General features: G+C 36.5%; 1 pseudogene; it reads left to right on the top strand.

Annotated features, from left to right (window-relative positions):
* LOC107744092 (integrin alpha-1-like) overlaps positions 1–25493 on the top strand; it is a 49509-nt pseudogene that overhangs the window by 12442 nt on the left and 11574 nt on the right.

The following is a 25493-nucleotide window of genomic DNA, read 5'->3' as shown; positions in this document are numbered from 1 at the left end:
TGACGTACTAAAATAACTAAAGCTAAAACTGAAATAAAAGTGAATAAAACTATATAGACATAAAAACCTAGAACTAAAAATAACAAAAACACAACAAAATGACTAAAACTTCAATTTCACTAAAATTATATATATAAAAAACACATTCAAAATGTTAATAGAAAATATAACATTAATAACACTGCTTATATTCTTCTGCAGACAATAAATGAACCCATTTCACAGACGCATTTCTGCTTTAAAAAAACCATACATTTTTGTATGAATCAAATCATAAAATAAATTTTTTCATGGGATTGTAAATAATTACCAGTTTAAATCATTCTGAAAAACTGCCCTGTATAAAAGTTGACTAAAATAACAATTACAACCATTAACCATTGTTAAAATATAAATAATATAATATATAAATAAAATCTTTTATGTTTCAGCTACACTCTAAAAAATGCTAGGTTGTTTCAACCCAATTTTGGGTCAAATATGGACTAACCCAACTGTTGAGTTAAATTTTGGTTACATTTTTAAATTAACTTTTTAACCCAACAGGTGGATTAGTCTATATTTGACCCAAAATTGGGTTGAAACAACCCAGCATTTTTTAGAGTGTAGTTGCTTTTGTCATTTAATTTAATTTTTTTTTACTTGACGTACTAAAATAACTAAAGCTAAAACTGAAATAAAAGTGAATAAAACTATATAGACATAAAAACCTAGAACTAAAAATAACAAAAACACAACAAAATGACTAAAACTTCGGAGAAAATTTTAAATGAAAAAGGAAACCAAAAAAACTAAATTAAACTATATTAAAAATATTAATAAAAATAATAGTATTTCAGTAATATTAAACACTGCGTTTACAGAATTAGCTGAGAGAGTTTCTTTTATACATAATTGTGCTTATGTATAAAAGAAACTCTCTCAGCTAATTCTGTAGCCCACTCTTTGCTCTTTTCCAAAAGCCACCGGGTGGCGGTGAGCCCGGGTGCGAGGGCCCTTTCATCGCTGCTTGCAGCTTTAATCATGGTTTACAATTATATATTAAGATTTTTATCTTTATATTCTGATTTATAAGGATATATTTTGATATTCAGACTTACAACTATATATTCTGATTTACATTTATATATTCAGATTTAAAAAAATATATATTCTAATTCACTTCTATATTCACAATTTACATTTATATAGTCAGATTTTATATAATGATTTCCTGTTTGGTGCTTCATAGTTTTTATGTTCAGTTCATATTTATTTAATATTCCATCTATGGTCCGGAGGGATTCTGCTGTTCTTTAAGAGTAAGAAACCCCTGAACACCTGAGTCTTGACTATAAATTGTGTTCTTGGACTGCTGTGATCCATGTGTCTGGGCGTCTTCCCCATCTGTGATCAATGCTAAGGGCCTCTTTGGCTGGTGGCCATCTTGAATCACCTAATTGCATTTGTATTTTCTCTGACATACTGCTGAGGCTTGAAATCAATCACGTCTATTGAGGGAATGGATGATACATTCCCATTCACCATTAGCATGAATCCAGCAAAAATGATTGAACCCCAATGTAAGTGTTTTAAAGGCCTGGCTTTCCATGTATTCCCAAGGTTATGTGTGTGTCGCTGTGTTTGCATAAGTGTTGGGTGTGTTTGCAGAGCACAAGCTCAGAGAGCGTCCTGCATTAAACCTCAGCAGGAAGTCTTGCCTTTTCCTCTCGTTCTACATTACAAACACCCTCTTCATTAAGAGAGGAGTCAGTTCTCCTGGTTTTTAGAGGATGGTGTGTGTCTGTGAGGAGGAAGCCAGCTGTCCGGTTGCCTTTGGCCCTCTACGTCTTTGTTTACAGAGTCAGTAGATTGCAGAGGAAATTCATTCTGTTTATCTAACTTGCAAATCCGACCCAAAACAGAACAGCTGCCCCTCAGGACGGGAACGGGTTGGCACATCTCTTCTTCGTCTTTGTCATACTTCAGTATGTCATCTTCTCCTGCCTCTTTGTCTTATTTTTGTTGCTCTTCTTGCTTTTCCGAAACATGATTGTTGGACATTTGTTGTTTAGCTGACTTTCAGTTTCTCAAATATGCACTGTTTTTCTTCAGCTCCTCCTTTGATGTTTTTGCAGCTTTTTCTTCAGATTCATCACTTTCTTCTCTTCGTCTAGCCCTTTTTCTTCTTCTTTCAACTTCTTCTTGTTATCGTTCTTTGTCTTCTTATTTTTCTTCAGCTTCTCCTCTGAGGTTTTTACAACTTCTTTTGAATCATCATCATCATTTTCTTCTTCTTCTTCATTCCATTTCTTTCTCTTATTATTCTGTCTTCTTCTTCACTTTCTTCTTCTTTCTGTTCTTGTTTTTCCAAACACATTTATTAGTTTGCAGTAAAACGTGTTCTATTGCACATTGTCTTCTTCTTTATCTCCTTCGTAGTCATCTTCTTCGGTGTCTTTTCATGTTCTTCTTCTTCAGCTGCTTCTTCATCTTCTGCATTGTTATATCTTCACGTTCCTCAGATTCTTTCTGGCCTTCTTGAGCTTCAATTGCTCCTTTTCAGCTTCTTCTGCAGCTCCATTTTCTTGAGCTTCACTTTTATCAGCTTCTTCTTCAGCTTCTTATTTATCTTCTTCATCGTTATATATCTTCACGTTCCTCAGATTCTTTCTGGCCTCACTGAGCTTCTGGGCCTTATTTTAGCTCCTTTTCAGCCTCTTCTGCATCGTAATTTTCTTGAGCTTCACTTTTATTAGCTTCTTCTTAGCCTCAACTTCATCTTTAGATTCGTCTACAGCTTCATTGTGTTCATCGGCTTTGTGTTGGTCTTCTTCTTCACCTTCGTATTTTGAATGTCTTCGTGTTCAGCTCTTGTTCTTTCTCTGGTTACGAAACGCATTGCTTCCGTCTAGATTGCAGAGGAAATTCATTCTGCTTATCTAACTTGCAAATCTCACTCAAAACAAAACAGTAGTTCCTCCGGCCAAGAAAGGCCCACTGGTCAGCACGTCTCTAATGAACATGTTTCTTCTTCTTCTGCGCTTCCTCGTCTTTTCGTCTTCTTTTCCTTCTGCTTGGTTTTCCAGAATACATTGGTTGTGTCTTGCCTGTCATAGTGCTGAGTGTATAAATGGTCTTTGGTCTGGTCTTTCAGATGGTCACTCTTCATGCATATCGTCCTCAGAAGTTAAGACTCAATGGAAAGCGGGTTTGGAGGCTTGGCTGGAAATCTTAATTACTGTTGAGTGGACATTCATACGAGGCGTGACCCACGAACATACACTGCCTCTCTGTTTCCTCATTGAGCCATGACTACATGTTCTACATTCATTAGCTCAGAACATGACTGTTATCATCAGACGTAAGGCAGCACAACTGGATTTCTGTCTCTTCGTATTCTCACCCAGATCCAGCCATCTACTCAACACCACAGTGATTTGTTAATCTTCACAATTCCCTTCCAAATCCTGGAATTGAATAAATCATGACTGGAATTCCGTTGCACACAACATGTGAAAAGACTCTCTGTGGCCTCTGCACAATGAAGCATTTAAACACTATATTTAGTTCTCCTTTTATATACAGTACTAAAAGTCAGACTCTGGTGGTCTTTATGAAGAGGACATTGTCCAAGGGGTCAGGACGGCTACTCCGCATTGCTCTGTGAAATTCCTCTGCCTACTATGCGTGTATTGCTCCCCGTAGGATTTGCATGTTTCAATCCCACACAACTGGGCATGAACAACTGGGACTATTTCTCTCTCTCTCTCCCAAAACAGAAAAGGGAAATGGAAAGTCTGTGTGTTTATTTACTCATCTATATTAATATTCATTATAAATATTTAACAATTAATAAACAGCTGAGTAATTGCATTAACTTGTAGGCTAATGTTCCATTCATGCTAGTAAATACTAGCATTTATATTATCTGCTCATTGGAAACGTTTTTTTTTTTATTATTGGACAAACTGACCCTTAGTCTTATTTATAAGATAAAGTGAGATGCATATTGTACGTATGTGATACTTATGTTGTCTTTTTTATTGTATGTTTCTTGATAGCTCTGCTGCCATGGTTGTCATGTTTCAATGTGGACGAGAAGAACCAGATGTCATTCAGTGGACCAGTGGAGGACATGTTCGGATACACCGTCCAACAGTTTGAGAACAGTGAGGGAAAGTGGTATGTTTTTACATGATATCTATAAATGCTTAGTTTTACTAAACAGGGCAAATTAGCGCGAGAGCACAATTACAAAACAGCGCCGATGGGCGTGGAAATTTCTGCGGGTGATTCACTGACAATGCGCAATTTAAAGAACACAGAGGCAACATCTCATTTACATATCGACCAACGCAATCTACCAAGCGCAACGCAAATTAGCACAGTCGCAAATAAAGAATAAAGAAGCCACAGTATGTTGAAAAGAACCCGAGGCCAAAAAATGAAGGGTTGCACGAAGTTTTGATAGACCTGGTTAGAGTTGCCAAGGGGTGGAAAATTGCCGGTAAATTGCCGGAAACTTTCCAAAAATTCCTGGAAGATTCAAATAAAAAAATACTGGAAAGTTTCCAAAATTTCTGGAATGTTTCTGAAATTTACGGGAAATTTTCCACCTTTTTGCAACCCTAGACCTGGTATTGCGTGACTCCTAGTTGAGGGTTCCAAGCCGTCTTTTATTTCCTGAAGCAAATTAAAAATAACATGGCTTGGCAAACGATATGTTCGGATAATGTGTTCTTCTGGCATTCCAAATAAATTAATACGTGTGGAAAAAATCCTCTCCGTTCTACCATGCACTCTCTGTTCTCTGCGGTGCCTCCTCCTAGCAACAACAAATGCAGCCATTTCAAGCACAAAATAGTTTAAGACATTCTTTTTTGGGAATAAAATAATTAGCTATTACCAATAATTTGACGAGCGCAAACCTTAGTAAAACACGTTGTGTGTTTCATTTGAATACTCTCCTCCCATAAATTTTGTGTCTGAAAGGGAAACTGATACAAATGCATATTCAATAAGGTCAGGTGCAAAAATAACTGTCAACACCTTTTCAGCGCTAATTCTTCACTGCTCGTCTTTAGTAAAACCTGACAGTACAATTGTAACGCCAAAAGACGGCTTGCGCTGGCGCAAGCTGTTAGTAAAACTGGCCATAGGTGTGCTATTTATTTTAGTATTTACTGTATATTATTAGAACATTTAGATTTGAAAGTTTAAAAATCTCCACTTGATGTATGTGATTGGAATGTTCGCCATTCGAAATCGAACCGACATTGATAATGTCATTGTAATATTTGCATACTGAATTCTGATTGGCCATTGCTTTTTTGCCTCTATTTACCATTTTGTACAACCAAAACAATTCACATGCTTGAGTGTCATGACACTATAGCAAGCGGTTTTGATGCACTAATTTACTACATAATAAACAATATACTCATTGTATATTGAAGAATTGTCATTGTAAACCTATGAGCACCACTGATGTAGTCTGCTTTTGTAATGGCTCGTTTTTTTTCCCAATAAAGTCATCAAGCTAATGTACTAAGGCCTGCTAACTCCATTACGAATATAAATAAATGGGAACTAATTCCCTACTGTATGAAACAGTTCCCCTCAGCGAAACCTCAGTGAATTCAGACATCTGTAGTCTCTTAAAAATGGGTCCAGCAGCATGTTTTAGCACCACTTGTAATGGTTAACCCTCTACAGTACTTCCAGAGAAACATCTCAGCTGGTGTGAAACCCCCAAAGCCTCTCACAGGTGGCCTTGACTTGTAAACCTTGCCAATGACCTGTTCAGGGTAGTTAGATGATTTGACAGACGTGATCGGGATGGATTTTAAAGAGTACATTAGGGTTTTTTGAGGATCACAATAACAGCAAAGCAGCAAAAATTGTTTAATGAAAAGCTTTTAAAAAACATTCATACAGTACTTTCTTTGAAGAACCAAAGAAAGCCTTTTTAATCACATTTCTACAGGAAGTCAATGTTATTTTATTGATATTCTGTTTAAGTTGGCTTTAGATATTAAGTATTTTTATTTAAAAGGTTTTCATTAGCTAAAAATTAGAGGACGAGACTTAAATTGACATCTCATGTCACCTCAAACCTCAGTGATTGGATTTCTTCCCCTTTTTTTCCCCAAAAAATATATTTTGCAGAATATTGTTGCTGCTCGTTTCCATACAATGAATGTGAATAGAGGCGGAAGGTGTTGAGAATCAAAAATGACATAAAGCATCATAAAATTATCCTAGAAGTGGTTTAAGACATCGGTGACTTTGTGTAAAGTGCCCAATGTTTCTCAAATGTCTTGTAGCTGCATTTATTGTTGTGACTTTATGCATCATATTTCAATGTATATGACCACAAATGAGATTTTAAAGTTACGGTGGAGGAGAATGTGACTTAAATTACAGCTTGTTTCTCACACAAAGTTCTCATATGACTTCCGAAGACTTATGTGGATAAACTTCATGCTGCTTTTTGGTGCCATTTTGGTATTATTTGTACTTAACAACCTCCGTCCCCATTCACTTTCATTATATGGAAAAGAGCAGCCAGGACATTATGCAGTATTTCTCATTTTGTTTTCCACAGACACAAGGTTTGAAATGACATGAAGTTTATTAAAATGTTTGTATTTTTTTGTGAATTATCAGTCAGTCAAGGCTAAAATATATAGAAGGTGACTGGTGTTCAAAGAAGGGAAGATTGCATGGACTCCCGTTTGTATCCACTGCTGTGTCAAGGCCCATTTGTGCACAGGAATGTTAATGACTTGAGTTGTTTACATGCTTACACAAGGATGTCTACTTTTAGCACTGTTGTCAAAAACCGCCATTAGAAACCTGAGGAACACGGCGAATGTTCTTTATTCAGCTAAGTGCACTCAGATGTAACACAGAACATAATGAAACATAAACAACCTTTTAATGTTATCTCACTGTAAAGCGCATAAATCATAGTGGGCTTCAAGGGTAAAACATCACATATCCATCAACATCGTATTCAAACTCTCTAACAGTTATTGTTCCGAAAAAAGAAACTCTTTTCTCCTCGTCGTTCTGACATTTCACATATGTTCCATTTTACTGTAATATTTAAAAATAAGCATGTGCATATTTATGTTATGCTTTTTCTTTCCCACTGGAAAACTGGCGAATCAATCAACTGCACTTTGGCTCAGCGTGCTTCCACTTTCTCACAAAGCCCAAGGGTTTTTTTGCGGTCAGGGATAAATGAGCCCACTCTCTACTTCCTGCAGGGTTCTGATTGGTTCTCCTCTGACTGGACAGCCGGCTAAACGGACCGGAGACGTCTACAGGTGCCCCGTTGGACAAAACAAAAACACTGGATGTGAAAAGTTCCTTTTGCCAGGTGAGAGGTGGCCTTCCTGAAAGCATTTGTGTGTTCGGTTAGTGCCATCATGTTTTCCACAAGCTATTTTTGTTCATTGCTGTGAATCATTAGTCTGTATTTACTGTGTGTTTTTACTCTGTGGGTGTGGTTATACCAGAAAACTTGTTATAGGAAGGGTAACAGACATTACCTCAGTTGGCGAGAAATGGACATACTTCCTTAGTTGGTACTACTTTGACTGTCCCAAACACTGCTGCGTGACTCAAGGGTACTAGCAGATTTCGGCTGATAAACACGCACTAACATGGCACTTTGACTTAGCATGCAAACTCCTCCAGATTTGAGAATGAAGTTCTCAAATCATCTTTCCAAAATAAAACCTCCAGAGAAGGGAAATGGTACACCCTTCCTCAGTCTTAAAGTCAAGACAATTATTGATTCATCATTGCAACTTTTCGACAAAGAAATACCTTCAGTTTAGTCATTATCAACAGTCTGTTTCCATTTTCAATCATTTTATTCTGCAAGGATGCATTCAATTTACAGTAAAAGTGACAGTTATGTTACAAAAAAATTCCATTTCAAATAAATGCTGTTTTTGTAACTATTGAACAAAGAATCCTGAAAAAAGTATCACAATTTACACAAACAATGTTAAGCAGCACAACTGTTTTCAATATTGATAATAATAAGTGTTTCTTGATCAGCAAAACAGCATATTAGAATGATTTCTGAAGGATCATGTGACGCTGAAGACTGGGGTAATGATGCTGAAAATTCAGCTTTGATCAAAGGAATAAATTACATTTTAAAATGTATTAAAATAGAAAACAGTTATTGTAAATTGGAAAAAATTTTTTTTTACAATATTGCTGTTTTTACTGTATTTTTGTGAAAAAAATTCTACTGATCCCAAACTTTTCAATTGTGGTGTACTGTATGCCACATAGCAAAACTACAATGCATTGCAAGATAGATCTCATGTTTACAGTTTAGATATGTTGCTTTGTCCTTATTAGTCAAAGTTATTATCAGTCACCAAATGCGGAAGTGCATCAGAGGAAAGTCCCATCCTTCTAATTCAGGAGCAAGTATGATCATTTAATTTAGGAAGCCTTGTGTGAATGCTAATGTCTTGACACTTAACAGCACCTGGATGTGTAAAACATGCACAGAGAATACCCCACAGCTGTAACATCTGTGTACACTTTCTAGAGGTGTTACTGTGAGAATACAAGAGGAGCTAAAGCAGATTGTGGCCTGAGAGCTCATCCTGATAATGGCCAGAGAGACTTTGACCTCGACTCATGGGTCATTTACATTTATTACATTTGTTTAGCAGATACTTTTATCTGAAGCCTCGTACAAATGAGGAATTATATACAATTCAAGCGATTCAATGCAAGTAAAAAGAACAAGCTAGTACAGAGGCTCTTACTGTTTTTGTTTTTGAGCTAGTGATTAACAGAAATCAGCCCGTGTTTTTTGCATTGCCCCCATTTATCTGTTGATATTTGGAGTGGTTGGTTCATTGGTTCATGATATAATGTTTTGTTTGTTAGTCTCATTAGCCTGTAGCGCTAAATCTGTTCTTATGTTAACCTCTGCCTGAATGTCTGACTCTCAGAGGAGGCCTAGACAGGAAGTGATCCAAAAAACATTTTAATGTCTAATCTACACCTAATTACATAATCCTTCGCCAGATAACTCAATGTTGCATGTCGTCTTTCATTACTTCAGGGATCTGCCTCAAAATCAGACACTTCCAACAGGAATTCAGAAGAATCTCTACCCTCAGTGTTTTCCCTTTTATAAGTCATCTTTTTAAATATGTCAGTGTACAATGTAGATTGTATGGGTTAACAATATTATTTTTCGTACTAGTTTTCATGCCCATGGCTTTTTCGCATTGTGTGTTTGTGAAGCAGGAAGGGACAAAAAAGCTGCAAAACTGTTTTTTCTCCATTAAAACCCCACATAAAGGACTCTAGCAATGTCGTTTGTTTTTAAAAAGGCAAGTAGAAAGACAATCTCAAGGGTCTGTGTATGTGTGTTATGGGAAAATGCAGGGGAGTTTTTGTTTAGATATTCATTTCATAGGATTTTCACTGTGAGTGCATATGTGTCTATTTTTCTTACAGAAAACACAACAATTCCGAACATAAATGAAGTGAAGGAAAACATGACTATGGGGACGACGCTGGTGGTTAACCCAGACGGCAGTGGCTTTCTGGTAGGGAACATCTGCGGATGTGATTGCACTGAGATCTTTATATGTCTTCTGTTACTTCAGCCACTGTTAATTAATAGTGTCTGATCACAGACTTTTTAAATCATTACATTACGGAAACACTCGGTTTTCCAGTTAATGTTTATAATTATAGAACAGCCATGACATGCTGGCACTATGTCTACGTTTGGTTATACTTTATGACTGAACAAATTGTCAGCAATCTGTGATTGCAGTTCATGAAAACGCAGCTTTTCCAGTACTCAAAAAATCCTAAAGAAATGTTTAATTTGGAGCTGCACTTAATGGGATCAAACAGGAATCCTCTATGAATCAAGTGTAATCCGAATGGATAAACTGACATTCTGAGCAAGGAAAAATGCAATGGAAAAGTAGGAATTTCAGTTTATCCAGTAGGATCTTAGTTGATCCCATTAGGACTGAGTCCCAAGTTATTATAAAAATTGCTTTAGGATTTTGTTTGACAAGGTGTGTAACACAGAACTCAAGCAAGTGACAACTGGACATTTTCAGCACTTTTTATCACCTTTTTTCATTTCACTAGTTCGCTAGTTGACTGGTCCTGCAGTGTGACAAATGATGTTTTAATATACAAATATTCCATGTAACCAGTTTAATAGAAGGTAATGAAAACGATACGGAGTTCAGCATGTCACCCCTAAACATTCCCATGTACTATTAAGCTTTTTGACACATTGTTTCCAACTGTTCCCATATGCAGCTCCAGCTCCCATATGCTGCAAAGGACTGAAACGGAAATAGTTCCACATAAACATTACAAATGAAATAATTAATTGTGGGAGGTCTCGACTCTCAACAATTACATTAAAAATGGAATAGTCATTCCACAAGACTGGATATATGTGTATATACTATCATTCAAAAGTTCGGGTTCAGTATAATTTTCGAATGTTTTTGAAAGAAGTCTCTTACGCTCACCAAGGCTGCATTTATTTGATAAAGTACTGTAAAAACAGTGATATTTTGAAATTTGATTACAATTTAAAATAACTGGTTTATATTTGAATATATTTTAAAATGTAATTTATTCTTGTGATGCGAAGCTGAATTTTCATCGTCATTTTGAATAAATGTTGTTTTTTTAAAACTTTGTTTTCATCAATTTCAAAAGAATTTCAACATTGATAATAAATCAGCATATTAGACTGATTTCTGAAGGATCACGTGACACTGAAGACTGGAGTAATGGGTGCTGAAAATTCAGCTTTGAATCACAGGAATAAATTACATTTCAAAGTATATTAAAATAGAAAAGCTTTATTTTAAATTGCAATAATATTTCACAATATTACTGTTTTTACTGTATTTTAGATCGAAGAAATGCAACTTTGATGAGCGACTTTTAAAAAAAAAAAAACATTGAAAATCTTGCAGTGTACATGTGTTTCATTTCAGTTAAAGTTTTATTTATTTATTTATTCATTCATTTTTATAGCAGTGTACATGTGTATGAATCTTTGCTGTCCAGCCAAATTATGAAAATATAAGTCAAAAAAAAAAAAATGCTAGGCTTTTTTTCTGTGATGACCATAAAGTTTCATGTCAGCTACTCAGTGCTCCAATCCCTCTCTCTCGTTCCCTCTGGACAGGCCTGTGGTCCTCAGTACGGCTACATGTGTGGAAAACAGCAGTACATCACTGGGATCTGCTCGAACGTCAGCTCCTCCTTCAAAGTCCTCAACTCCATCGCTCCGACTGTACGAGGTACGACACACACGTGTTGTGAGTGTACATTAGCGCATTCCAGCCGAGTAAACCCCTGCGCCGCATGTCCATGTTAGGACAGTGTTTAGGAGAGCTGACATCTCCCAACGCAACACAGAACCAGTGACTCATCATAAACACACACATACATACTGTATGATGTTTCATAGCAACAACCAGCACTGTCCGCCGCATCACTTCATTTGAATTCTGCATCATTAAATGCAAATGTGAATTCTCAGTTTGATTCTAAATGGCAAATAGCGATGGTTAGCATTCAGATGCGCAGTCTAAGCCTTTATTTACCACGGTATAAACAGATGTACAAACTATATTGAGTTTCTAATGAAAGGTCACATCTCTTTTCTTCCATATACAAAAAGTGACTGGAAAAACAGCATAAGCTGTGATTAACCACTGCTTTTTTATTATACATTTTTATATAAGTGCGCACAGTTTCAGTCAGCTATGTCATGTAAACCTACTAGTTGGCTGTTGGCATTCAGCTTCCTTTCAGGAATTTAAAGGAAAGCAATGTGGTATTTATTTCTCTTTCTCGCTGTATAATTGTAAAGAAGGTGCTCATTAGGTTTATTTGCTTGTTTCAGAGTGCAAGCAGGATATGGACATTGTCATAGTGTTGGACGGTTCCAACAGCATCTACCCGTGGAATCCCATCACCGAGTTTCTGGTCAAATTTCTCCAGAGCATTGAAATCGGACCAGCCCGGGTGAGATTTGTGTAATTATAGTGCTCTGGAGAGCAACCATGTAGTTTGTCTTCAAACACTTTAGAAATGACATCAGGTTAAAATAAAATATCCACTTACTGCATCATTGGATGTTTAACACAAGCTGCTTTTTAAAAGGAATAGTTGGCTCAAAAATGAAGATTTTGTCACCATTTACTTCCCCTGTTGTGGTTCCAAATATCTATGACTGACTTACCTGTTTTGAAACTCAAAAAAGATATTTTAAAGAATGTTTTGAACATTTGACCCCACTGATTTTCAATGTATGGACAAAAAAAACAATTACTGAAGTTTTTATTTTCTTTCCGCAGGGCAAAATAAATGTATACAAGTTTGGAAAAGTATTATTTATGTACTATTATAGCATTTATTAATATTTTGAATCATATATTGTTTATATATTTCCAACTTTCTTTTTAATTTCCATGTAAATGTAAAAAAATTAATTCTATTATTATTTATTGGTATTTTTATTTGTCATTTTTATTAGTTTTTTTATATTTATATTTAGCATTAATTTATTTTTTATAAATTAGTTTTAGTTCAAGTGGTTGTAAGATTATTTTATTTTAGCTAGTTGCCAAAGCAGTATCTTATTTTCACTTAGTTTTATTCAATGTACTAAAATAAAAATAAAAATAAATGAAAACTATATAGACATATAAAACGACCCAATAACTTTTTTAACTATTTAACTATTTTTGAAAAACTAATAGTGTCTGAATGATACTACAATAATACTGATATCCTGACCTGATGTTGTTTCTTTTCTAAAGGAAAGAGGCCTTTACAGTGGAGCGAGGAGCAAGACCAGGAGTCAAAAAAGTCATGGTGATCGTCACAGATGGCGAGTCACATGACCACTACAATTTGAAAAATGTCACGGATCAGTGTGAACGAGATGGGATTGAGCGGTTCGCTGTTGCTGTAAGTATATTCATCCATGTATGATAAATAAATGCTGTGGTGCATGGATTCAATGGTTTCAGTAGACAATATAGATTGCTGTTCATGTTTAACGTGGCACATGTAATTTTGTCTTTTGTAGGTCCTTGGTGACTATAATCGACAAAATAAAACCAATGAAGAAATAAAGAAGTTTATTGACGAAATCGAATTTATTGCTAGCGAGCTCAAAAGCGATCATTTCTTCAATGTGTCGGATGAAGCAGCATTAGTGACCATCGTGGATGCCTTAGGAAGCAAGATCTTTGCCTTAGAGGGTAACGTACCTAATATAGTATGTTTAGTTAAGTATTAATCATACGGTTGGACATACATTGCTGATGATAAATCAGGCAAAAAATCTCCTAGACTGGCATTAAAGGAATAGTTCACCCCCAAATGAAAATTTGCTGAGAATTTACCACACTCGGGCCGTCCAAGATGTAGATGAGTTTGTTTCTTCATCAGAACAGATTTGGAGAAATGTAGCATTACATCACTTGCTCACCAAAGGATCATCTGCAGTGAATGGGTGCCGTCAGAACGAGAGTCCAAACAGCTGATAACAACATCACAATAATCCACAAGTAATCCAGTCCACTCCAGTCCATCAGTTAACTGAGAAGCTGCACATTTGTACAAAACAAATCTATCACTAAGACATTTTTAACTTTTTAACCATTTCTTCTGGCTAAAATACAAGTCGCGTCTGAATCTGGAGAGAAATATGTACAGATCAAGCACAAGTGAAAGTGACAAGTGAAAACAGTCAAATCAGTTCTAAACAAATATGTTGGTGAATTTTGATGTGAGAGGACAACAGGAGATGAACTCATTGGAGGAACAGTTATTATGAATTATGAACTGGTATTTTGACTAAAAGCGTCTGAAGTTGACAATGAAGATAAAAATGAAGTTAAAAATCTAGACTAGAAGCACCCAAAGTTAAAACATCTTAATGATGGATTTGTTTCTTACAAACATGCAGCTTTTCACTTCAGAAGACATTAATTGATGGACTGGAGTGGTGTGGATTACTTATTGGATTGGATTATTGTGATGTTTTTATCAGCTGTTTGGACTCTCATTCTGACGGCACCCATTCACTGCAGAGGATCCATTGCTGAGCAAGTGATGTAATGCTACATTTCTCCAAATCTGTTCTGATGAAGAAACAAGCTCTCCCAGTTTCTTCCAAAAATACTACAGTTTTAACTATAACTATCTAGTTAGGCATATTTTCTTACTGCAAACAAGTGAATCATATTTAAAATGTTTAATGTCATGAAACCTGTCAAAAATGTAAAAATGGCCTTTGTCTAACAGCCACATCTGAGAAACACACCTCCTCGTTTGAGATGGAAATGTCTCAGTCGGGATTCAGCGCTCACACGTCTAAAGTAAGTGTCCTGTCAGTCTGCTCTCTTGAGAATTGTAATTCAGATCAGATTCTGACCCCGTCCTGTTGTCTGATTTACCTCATCTGACATCCTGCTGCTGGTGAGTCGTGCATAACTACAGAGGAAACGTGCAAACTCTTCAGTGTTTGGTTATGAATCACAGAAGGAAGTACAATGAGTCTGTCAGCGTGTCACATCCTTTCTCAGTTTGACAGAGACAGCAGTAACACTAGCAAATTTTTGAACGCATTGCTGGGTAGTCTGTAAACACACTGGGCCTTAGTCATAAAATGCGAACGGAACAAATAAATTGTTTGTAAATTATAATCCAGTTATCACATCCTGTAAGAATGGCACAAATGGAGTTCGGGGTGTGGCACGTATGGAAGGAAATGGAGCAAGTTTTGGGGGAATTTTGAAGTTCTGTCCCTCCATTAAGAGTCCATTCTTCCAAAACTTTGACACTTCAGAGTTCATCATAACGTCATAAAAGTAATCCATATGAATCCAAGTCTTCTGAAGACACATGGTTGATTTAATTTATGCTTTTATTCACATATAAACATTGATCAACGCACACACATACAGTATAGCACTTCACATATTGTAAGTAGAAGCTCAAATGTGCTTGTACACTCTAAAAAATGATGGGTTAAAAAGGGACAAACCCAGCTATTGGGTTGTTTTGACCCAGCGGTTGGGTTGTTTTGAACCCAACCGCTGGGTCAAAACAACCCAATAGCTGTTTGTCCCTTTTTAACCCAGCGCTGGGTTATATTTAACCCAGCATTTTTTAGAGTGTAATTGTAATATATGTAATATAATGTATATCTTTCTGAAAGGCGGGTGTGATGCTGGGAGCCGTGGGCGCTTTCGATTGGAACGGCACTGTAGTGATGCAATCTGGGCAAGAGTTTGTCGTTCCCAAAAAAAACACCTTCCATGACCCTGCAGAGCAGAGATACGAAGGCATGGCGGGATACATAGGTGAGGACTACGAATGACATTTACATTAACTTTTATTTATAGTAATAGTAGAGAGTGGACAGAAAATGATGGATGGGATCAGCAAATATTAAAAGTATCAGTTTTGAACTCACCTACATGAGTTTGTGTCCCATCCATTGCAACAACAGCTTTAGCAACTACACTCTAAAAATTGCGGTGTTAAATATAACCGTAGGACTCATAGAGACTGGCAGCCAAACCTTTGGAATAATTCCGTTTTTTTATTTTATTTTTTTTAATGTATTTGATTTTACGTTTTTATGCTCACCAAGGCTACACTCTAAAAAATGCTGGGTTAAATAGAACCCAATAGCTGGATTTGTCCCTTTTTAACCCAGCATTTTTTAGAGTGTACCTATACCTCTAACTTCAAGCCTAGTTAAGGCCTAGAAGACTACAAAGACAATAAGCCAAGGCCTTGAATGATTATACTTCTTGGGTACCAAATAATCAATAATAAAAATGCTGCATATACATATCAGGAATTTTATTTCCTTCATAATATTCTCCTCGGAGAGACAAGGAAGCTCACAATAGAGGACAGTATGGTGCTTGTAGTCTAAACACATTGTCGCGGTCTTCTGCCGTCCCATAAACACTCACAGTCCAAGTGCAAACACTCACACTCTCCACACATCCCCTTTTAAGGCTGTTGCTCCAGAAACAAAAGCAGTCAGTTGAAATGACTCTGCCTGATAAACGTGTTTGGAGAACAAGCTGCGCGGAAGCACTGTTTCACAAATGCTGATTTACGGAAAAAGATTTATAATCAGTCAAGCTGGTTTATTCTAGCATTATTCCCAACAATGTCTGTGTCTGCTGTAATGAAACCGTTTATGATTTGGGCCCCAGCTGTTTCGTATTAAGCGTGCAGACTGCTGTAAATGACTGTGAGGTTGGGTTAGTTGTGTGGTGGTAAAGGTTGCAGTGTGGTTTTGCTTGCAGGTTATGACGTGCAGTCGGCATACACACCCCATGGGGTGCTGTACATCACAGGTGCACCACGCTTTAACCACAGCGGCCGGGTCACGGTGTACCGCTTCGACGGAGAAAATGTCACCATAACACAGACGCTGAAAGGAGAGCAGGTAGCTTCATAACCACAACCTCAAACAATTTTGGGTGGATCTCGCAAAAACAGATCATATTTCACCCCAAAAATCAAAAGAAACTATTTAAAGAATTACATTTTAAAAGTAAATATATATAAAATGAAATTTGTTCATGTTCAGATCCACACCAAATTCAAAAGAAAATGAAGAAATTATATAAATTATTGTATATAAATGATATATTTTAATATGAATAATATACTTTAGAAATATATATTGTTTTGTATTATATTATTATTTATTTTCATGACTATTAAGCATATTTCCTTCCCAAATCGTCACTACTGTAATGTTATTACTGTAATTTTTACTTTTGAATGTTTTTTCATTACCATTATTCTTAATAGATTTTCATCAAACGCTGCATGTTTCCATTGGAAGTTTCATTTTTAGTGGTATTTATTAAGTGTGTCATGTTCTTCTTAGATTGGCTCCTATTTCGGCAGTGTTCTCCAGACGCATGACATCGACCGTGACAGTTACACTGACATCCTTCTGGTCGGAGCTCCCATGTATATGGGTCCAGAGAGGGACGAACAAGGTCAAGTCTACGTCTACAGACTCAATGAGGTGTGTATGTGTCTTTAATCTGTGTGTGATATGCCTCATTCCACATACTGAAAACACGTGTAGGGGAGTGTAGTACCTCCATTCCACACCGAGAGCATGTGGGAGCAGTAAATCTGGATCTGTCCTCAGGGAGTGAGTGTGTGTTGTGTTGGTGTTCAGCCTGAGATAAGTGCTCCCAGAGCAGGGGAAGGGTTGGAATCAGAGTGCGGGTAGGAGCTTGGCATCATGGGAATGGAAATCGAATGAAACTGTAATATCTCCAGCAAAATACCAGCCTCTGTGGAGCACCTGCTTTCAACAGCTTCCAAATAGTGGCTTAAATGGAGCGATTTCCATCGGTTTTGAGGTTTTGTCCATGGTCAGTGTTTCTTCGTGAAGCATTTGCATTTACAAGGCAGAACTGTATTGATTGCACATATTGTTCATGTTTTTTCTCCATGATTTTCAAATCAAATCACAATCTCTGGACATAAATTCAAATCTTAAAACCTCTTAAAAGTCTTTGACCTTCTTTTACAGTGTTTCCCAAGAAGAATGTTCAAGAAATCAAACCGACAATTGTAAAATTTGCATATCAGTTGGTCTTTTTTTCTTGTTTATTTGCATATAATGATTTGTGATAAGTCTTTTCTTTCCTGTTTAACTCATCGGTTTATCCACTTTTAAAACAGTATCATCTTTTCTCGAATCTTTTCTCAAAAAAAGTCACAAAAGTCTTTTTAGGGTTTTTGTAATTTTATGGGTTTTGTCCATTTTCACCCAATCCCATGGTGTAACGGTGTAAATCCAGTCATTTCAATAGAAAGCTTCGCAGGGAGTTTGATTGACAGGTGATCTGACCAATCACAACACCAAATCTGCCGTTTTGTTCGACAAACAAACTAGACAGGAGATTAGATTAACGTCGGTGGACTCGAACTTGAAGATAGTGTGTATTGACGTCTTTCTGCATGCAGTTGAAACAAGATACCCTCTGATGTTCATTCATGTTTATTTCGTGCTATAACTAGTAAAGAGGAAGAGATGATCGGTTCACGTGCCGCTTGAACTGAGGCTATAGCGATCTGTCACGACACATTAAAGAGCCACAAAACAGCATCAATTGTTTGAATTTCTTACAAAATGACCAAATTTGAAATCTGAGACTTAGTTTCATACCAGAAATAGCCTGCTCTGTGTGTTTTCAGTTTCCTCTTTGCTCCGCGATGTATTTTTCACTGCGTGAGAACGTGTTGTGTAGTGTGAGAGCGGCATGTTTAGTCAGGCATCGCAACAGTAACTAAAAGGGGCGAGTTTTTGCGAAGGGTCAATTGGGAGTTTCGCAAGAGGTGATAAAGTTCTCTGTGCGGAAGTTGGTTGAACAAATTTGTCATGATCAACAGTAAGCTTCTTGGTTTGAGCTCTGAGGCATAACTCATTTATTACATAGGAGAAAAGAGTCAGAGGTTTCCCCAGTTGCAGCAACTTTCATTTTTATTATTATTACTTTGCGCCAGTTGGAGGTGACAGTTTTGTTCTCTTAAAACGCATGGGATGGAAACGGTTTATTCTGATTTTTCGCATAACTTTGGACGGAAGCTAATGACTGGCTGGGTCTGAACCTAAATTTTTTACCCATATCTTCAACAACTAGTCTGTAGGCCACACTGAGATTTCCAGTCTTGTGTCTGGTTGTTACTCCTCAGGATGGGCTGTTTGAACACGAGATGTCGCTGAAGCCGGTGAATCAGACCTGCTGTACGGCTCACTCCCAGAGCAACTGTAAGAGCGTCAGTAAGAACGAGCCCTGCGGCGCACGCTTCGGTACCGCCATCGCTGCCGTCCCTGACCTCAACCTGGACGGCTTCAGTGACATAGTGATCGGATCACCTCTGGAGAACGACCACAGGGGGGCGGTGTATATTTACCACGGCTCTCAGAAATCAATAAAGGAGAAGTATGTACAGGTAAAGAATCTTCTAAGCATAGCATCAAGTGGTCTTCAAAAACCCCTTGGTGGGGAGAAAGGATCCCTGTTTAAAACATGCAAACAGTAACATAAGCTGCATTTCCATTACCCTTCAAATTGCGCCATTTGAAATTGCGAATTGAAAATACGCCTAATGGAAACGCATCAATTTCGCAAAAATGCCCATATATCGCAAAAAAGTTTTTACGCTCGCATTAGGTGGTTTTCAGGCAATTCAAAAAAGGAATATTTCGCAAAACTGCAATGGAAACGTTTTTTTCGCATTTACAGGTCACATGGCGTACGTAAAAAGTCATATGATCAGGGTTTGAAATTAACACCCGCCAATGCGGATAAAACTCAGCTGTGGCGGGTAACGCTCTCAAATCACTAGCCAATTTGGCGGGTTACTTTTCGTAAGTTATGTTCACTCATTAATTTCTTGGGGAAGTTCATGCAAGCCAAATCTGCGCAGGTTTAGCGCAAATACTGAACTCGTGAGACATCACATTATCGAGTATATTGCAAAAACGAAACAAACAGAGGCACGCATATGCGACGTGATGAAGTCTGGTTAGACCAACACAGACAGGCTTTAGTGCGCGTGCGCATACTCAAAAGATAATGGACACTTTTAGAAAAAATGGCTTTATAAAGGTACAAATCAATTTAAACTTATTGGAAAAGATTAATTTCTATCTCTACTGTGAACTGATCACCACACAGAATAATGAAGAATAACAAAAACTTTAGGAGTCAGCTCTCCACTGTATAAGATATCAGCACAATAACACACTCAGCAAAATATTGTCTAATTATCTTTATCGATAAAATCCCAGAAAATATTGAGATATTATTTTTGGTCAATATCGCACACCCCTAGTACTGACACAATATGATTTGCAACGGTCGCTTTGTCACGTCCAGTGTAGACAGCCTCAAGCTGTTGGTTTATTTCTGTATTTTTTCTCTTTTTTTTGGCTAGTAGAAGTTATGAATGGCCGGTAACTTAAAAATTTAGTAGCCAAATTGGCTGGTGAGTGAAAAAGTTAATTTCAATCCCTGCATATGATCATTCCTCAATGTACTACAACCTCCAAGAAACACTTCATGTGTGGCTGCTCTCAAGTATAAGGGGCTTTCCCTGCCATTAATGCTTAGACTATTTACACTGCACACGTCTGCGGCGCGTTACGGCTCCAAAACGGCCACCGGAGTAGGGATGGGTAATACCCCTTATTTTGTTTTCGATACGATACCGATATTTTTCAAGGCAGTATCGTCGATATCGATACCGATTTGATACTTCTGCACTAAACGTTTAAATTATGAAATTTGTTAAATTATTAAATTACTAAGAGTAAAATGAGTAATGAAAACCACTTAACTTTGTTTAAAACGCATTTTAACCCGTTTAATCCCAAATTTTTCCCAGACATGAAAATATCCAAATGTGTCATTAGTAACGCTTTGAAATAATCATCATCAATCAATTGTATTTTATGGTCAGTCACAATTGTAACCGGTGGGATAATGTGTATACTGAATTAACATATTTCTGCAGTCTTAAAAATTGTTATATATCTTAGCCCAGCTATTTTAAACTGTTTGATCACATTCTAGGGTTACTATTATGCATAAAAAACCCTTATACAACATTGATAGGAATACTGAGATCAAATACAAAAAAATACAACCATCAACGTATTTCAAAATTGTTACTTTTTTGTAACATATATCATCACATTTTTATATTAGTGCTACCAGTATTACAACATTAATATTCTAACTTATTTGTAACATTTGAACTTTTGATTTAGTGCAATATTTTGTACTGCCATTAGGGACTGCCAGTGAATGGCTGTTGCATGCATAAAATGCAACCTTTACATGATCAATATTATCTTTCAACGTTCAATTTAAATAATTGTAATTGCACAAACTATGTAGGCTACAATTTCAATTTGTTTATTGTGAAATAACTCAAACATTTATGGGTTTTTTTTTCTGTCCTCTGATAAGCATTGTTCAGGGCTGCCATTCCCAAAAGCTTTAATGCTTTCTTATGATACTTTTGGGAAACGCAGCCCTGTTTGAATGCACTGTCAGCAGTGAGTGAATGCTCTCTGTGATTGATTGGTTCTGTCTTGCAACATTTGCGTGTGTTCAAATGAGCAGGAAAATAGTTCTTTCCTACACAATTACTCGCTAACAAAGGTTATTCGTCCAATTCAATGCATATTGTACGCATTATTATTAGTATTGTTGTTAAATAAACAAAACCACTGGTAAATAAAATGCACCTTAGTATCGATACTTTTGTTTGAGTATCGATACGTTCGATACTCGCGTCGCGGGTTACGGCTCCGAAACGGCCACCGGAGCTGATCGCGGCCACTCTAGTCAACGCTTGTGTTACCAGTCACGCCACGGCACGTCCCAGAAGCTGCTCTCCACGCTGCTTCTGTCAAGATTCACGCATACGCCTCCTTCGATTAAATATAATGGCTGGTGTAGCCAAAATCCGTCAAAATCCCATCAAAATCCGTTGCCATGACTTATCGCGAGAGGAAAAAATTAAGTTTTAGTCGCATAACATCGGTTAATGGAAATGCCGTCATTTCGCAATACTTTTTTATCGACATTTATAAAATATCGCCAAAGTTTTGCGTAAATCTGTAATGGAAACGCGCCTATATTCATGTGTTTAGCCTAGTGGTGCAACGGATCACAAAACTCACGGTTCGGATCATATTACGGATTTTGAGTCACGGATCGGCTAATTTTTCGGATCAGCAAAAAAAAAAACAAAATGTTGTGAAAGCTTAACAAAACTCACGGTTCGGATCATATTACGGATTTTGAGTCACGGATCGGATAATTTTTCGGATCAGCAAAAAAAAAAAAAAACATTTTGTGAAAGCTTACTTTAAGTACTTCTATACCACAGCAAAAACTACTAGCTTAACTAATAAAGTTAGTAATAAAACAAGAACAATTACACAAATTACAAGCATAGATGAATACAACAAAACACAGTTACAAATAAAGTCAGTAACAGTAGCATTCAGATGCAGAAATGTAAGAATTAAGTGTAAAATAACACAATAGTGCTCACTGCACAAGTTAAATACAGATTCATCTTTGTTAGAGCTGTGGTGTTGGATTAGCAGACAGAAACAGGTATTTATTGGCTGCTGTCTCTTTAAGACCAAAATGCACGGACCTAATACTGACACACATCTTTCTCAGCTGTTTACGTTAACTTAAGACTGTGTTTACGGATCATCTACGATCCGTTGCACCCCTAGTTTAGCCTAATGCTTACAGTGTATTTGTGATAATTAGACATTAAAATATATGTACAGAGTCATATACTTGTTCATCCATTTATCCACTCTCCAAATACTTATGTATCCTATGTAGGGTCACAGGGATGCTGGACAGTAAAACATTTAGCTGAACTGAGCCATTTACCTTTATCTGGACTTGATGTTTAATTTTTATATTAACATAAATGTTTATTATAAAAGTAAAAATAATAATAACAATGGTCACACTGTAGTTTGGGGACCAATTCTCACACTATTAACTAACTATTAACTACGACTTTTGCCTCAATAAACTCCTAATTTGCTGCTTAATAATGGTTAGTAAGGTAGCTGTTAAGTTTAGGTACAGTACAGTATGGGGTGGATTAAGGGATCTAAAATATGGTCATACAGGATAAGACATTAATATGTGCTTTATAAGTACTAATAAACAGCCAATATGCTAGTAATATGTATGCAATTAGTTAATAATAATAATAATAATAATAATGTGCTTTTGTTTAGTGCACACTGTATAGTGGAATATTTATTATATTAATATAAACTTCTTAATAAAATAATATTGTATTTCTATATATTTTTTAAAAATTTTTTTATATAAACTGTAATATAATTATAAACGTTGTATTCTTGGTTAATGCTTATAATGCAATATTTATTTATTTTAAACTTTAGTAAATATTGTATTTCTTAATTCATATAATTAAGTATTTATTTTTATATGTATATAAATAGTATAATAGTATAATAATAGTTGTGGTCATGTTTAATGCCTATAATGCAATATACCGTATAATATATGAATATATGCTTCATTAATAAAATAAATGTTATTTAATGTAAATGTATTATATTACCTTTTTGTTTAATGCCTATAATGCAATATTACATTAATATAGACTACATTATATATTATATATTAATAAAATATGTGATATTAATAATATAACTAAGTATGGTATTTTGTTTAATTTATAGAATGCAGTATTTATTATATTTATGCAAACTTACATATTAAGTTATATTGCAGTTTGTAATTTTCACACATTTTTTTGTTTAAAAATCAGACCGTAAATGACCTCCTCCAGTGTTGCTGCCCTGCTCTACATTCATAAGCTCCTACAGGAATTAGCCGTGTTATATGTGATCTGTATATGTCCGTGTTTAGCGCATTGCTGCTGGAGGAGACGGAGAGAGCATGAAGTTCTTCGGCCAATCGATTCACGGCATCATGGATTTGAACGATGACGGCATCATTGACGTCACTATCGGAGGAATAGGAGGAGCCGCGCTTTTCTGGTGAACTTTCATTGAATTTATTCCTCTCAATCTATCCTGTTGTACAACATTTCAAATTCCCACTAATGTCCAGACCTAAAATAAAATTATGGGTTTGTAACTTGAACCCACTACCCTCTGGACGTCCAGCTTCCTTGTTCCCACCCGCAGCAGCTGTCTCGAATTTGGACCCGAGCCTAAACATCCCACATCGCAGAGGCTTGTCCGTCAGGGGTTACGTCCCTCCGCTACGACCCATTTCTGCTGGCCTCTGAAACTGTGTGAGAGTGCCTCCAACCACCAAATAAACGCTTGGCTGCATTTCCTCTCTTAGATCCCCTGTAGAGATCACAGATTCCACGAAATGACTCCTAAACGCCGAAACCCTGCGACTGTAGAGCAAAGCCATGGAGTCTAGTGACCTCTGCCATCTTCACTCCCCAAACTGCACCACCCAGCCTTTTAGGAGCTCTCAATTTGCCTGTAATTGACCACATATTGTATTTCTGGAGGCCATCTGAAGCGTTTCTACGATGTTTCTAGCTATGATCTACGAACCAGCTGTTGTTGCACAGAGCGAAACGAGACACCTATTAATCCTCCAAATGCGGCTCCGTTCAAGTAAACATCTTGTTGTATTTGTTGAATCCAGGTCTCGGGATGTCGCAGAGCTTCTTGCCGAGATGACCTTCGACCCTAGCAAGATCAATCTGCAGCAGACCTGTCAGGTTCAAGGGAGGACCACAGTATGTGTGAAGACCAAAGTGTGCTTCAAATATCGAATCAAGTCTGACAAAGACACAAACACAGGAACGGGTGAGGAAGTGATGCGCTTTCTTTATGTTTTGTCAGTCAAATCTTTCCAATTCTGCGTTTTCGAATGGTGTTTTGCTCCAGTCATCAGGTACAGTTTGACTCTTGACTCGCTGAGAGCGATTGCTAGAGGACGGTTTAACGAAACGGACAACAGGAGGCTGCAGAAGAACGAGTCCATCGTGGACAGGCTTTGCAGAGAGCACACCTTCTACACTTCGGCAAGTAAACCAGTCTTCTTATACACAAGAGGGCCGCGCAATCTTCTGTCACGTGATTTTTAGCTTCTTCGTGTTCAGTTGTGTGTACGGTGTGTATATAAAGAAGAAACGCTACTAGAGTTCTCCAGCAACAAGCTACGTTTTAGAACAAGTAACAGTTTAGTGTATAAAAAACATGATGTTGCTCCTTTTTTGGATGACATACGTAGCCTTAATGACAAGCAAACAAGGCAATAACTCTTCTAGAATTAAGATGTTTTTAGTTTTATTAGTTGTTCATTCATTAAAAATTATATTAATACATATATTTACTTGAATTCACCTCTTCTGTGATGAAAATATATGTGCGAATTTCTGAATTGAAATGAATTTTGATATGTTTAGGGGGCCTAAAGGCAAAAATGTCAGGGTGGTGTAACCGTCCTGATATTATAATGAAGAAATACGCCTCATTAAATTCTTGAAAAGAACACCTTATGAAGTATCAGTGTTATTTTAGTATCATTGATATACTTTTATAGTTTCTATTAATATTTTGAATAAGTTGTTACTTTAAACTTTTGTATTTTTAATTTAATTTTAGTAATTTTGTTATCTTTTTTATATATATTTTTTAAAATGGCTATATAGTTTTAGTTTTCGTTTATAATATTTATTTACATTTATAATATAATTATATATAAATATATTTAAATTGCAGTTATTTTATTAATTCAATTTAACTGAAAATGTTGTCTTGGCAGCTAGCTGAAATAAAATACGTTTTTAATATTTAATTTATTTTTTAT

Source organism: Sinocyclocheilus rhinocerous, unplaced genomic scaffold (genome assembly GCF_001515625.1).
Source record: "Sinocyclocheilus rhinocerous isolate Xijiao unplaced genomic scaffold, SAMN03320098_v1.1 scaffold287, whole genome shotgun sequence".
NCBI classification, from domain to species: Eukaryota; Metazoa; Chordata; class Actinopteri; order Cypriniformes; family Cyprinidae; genus Sinocyclocheilus; species Sinocyclocheilus rhinocerous.
The sequence above is the reverse complement of the archived record's forward strand: the minus strand, read 5'-3'. Positions and strand labels throughout refer to the sequence as shown.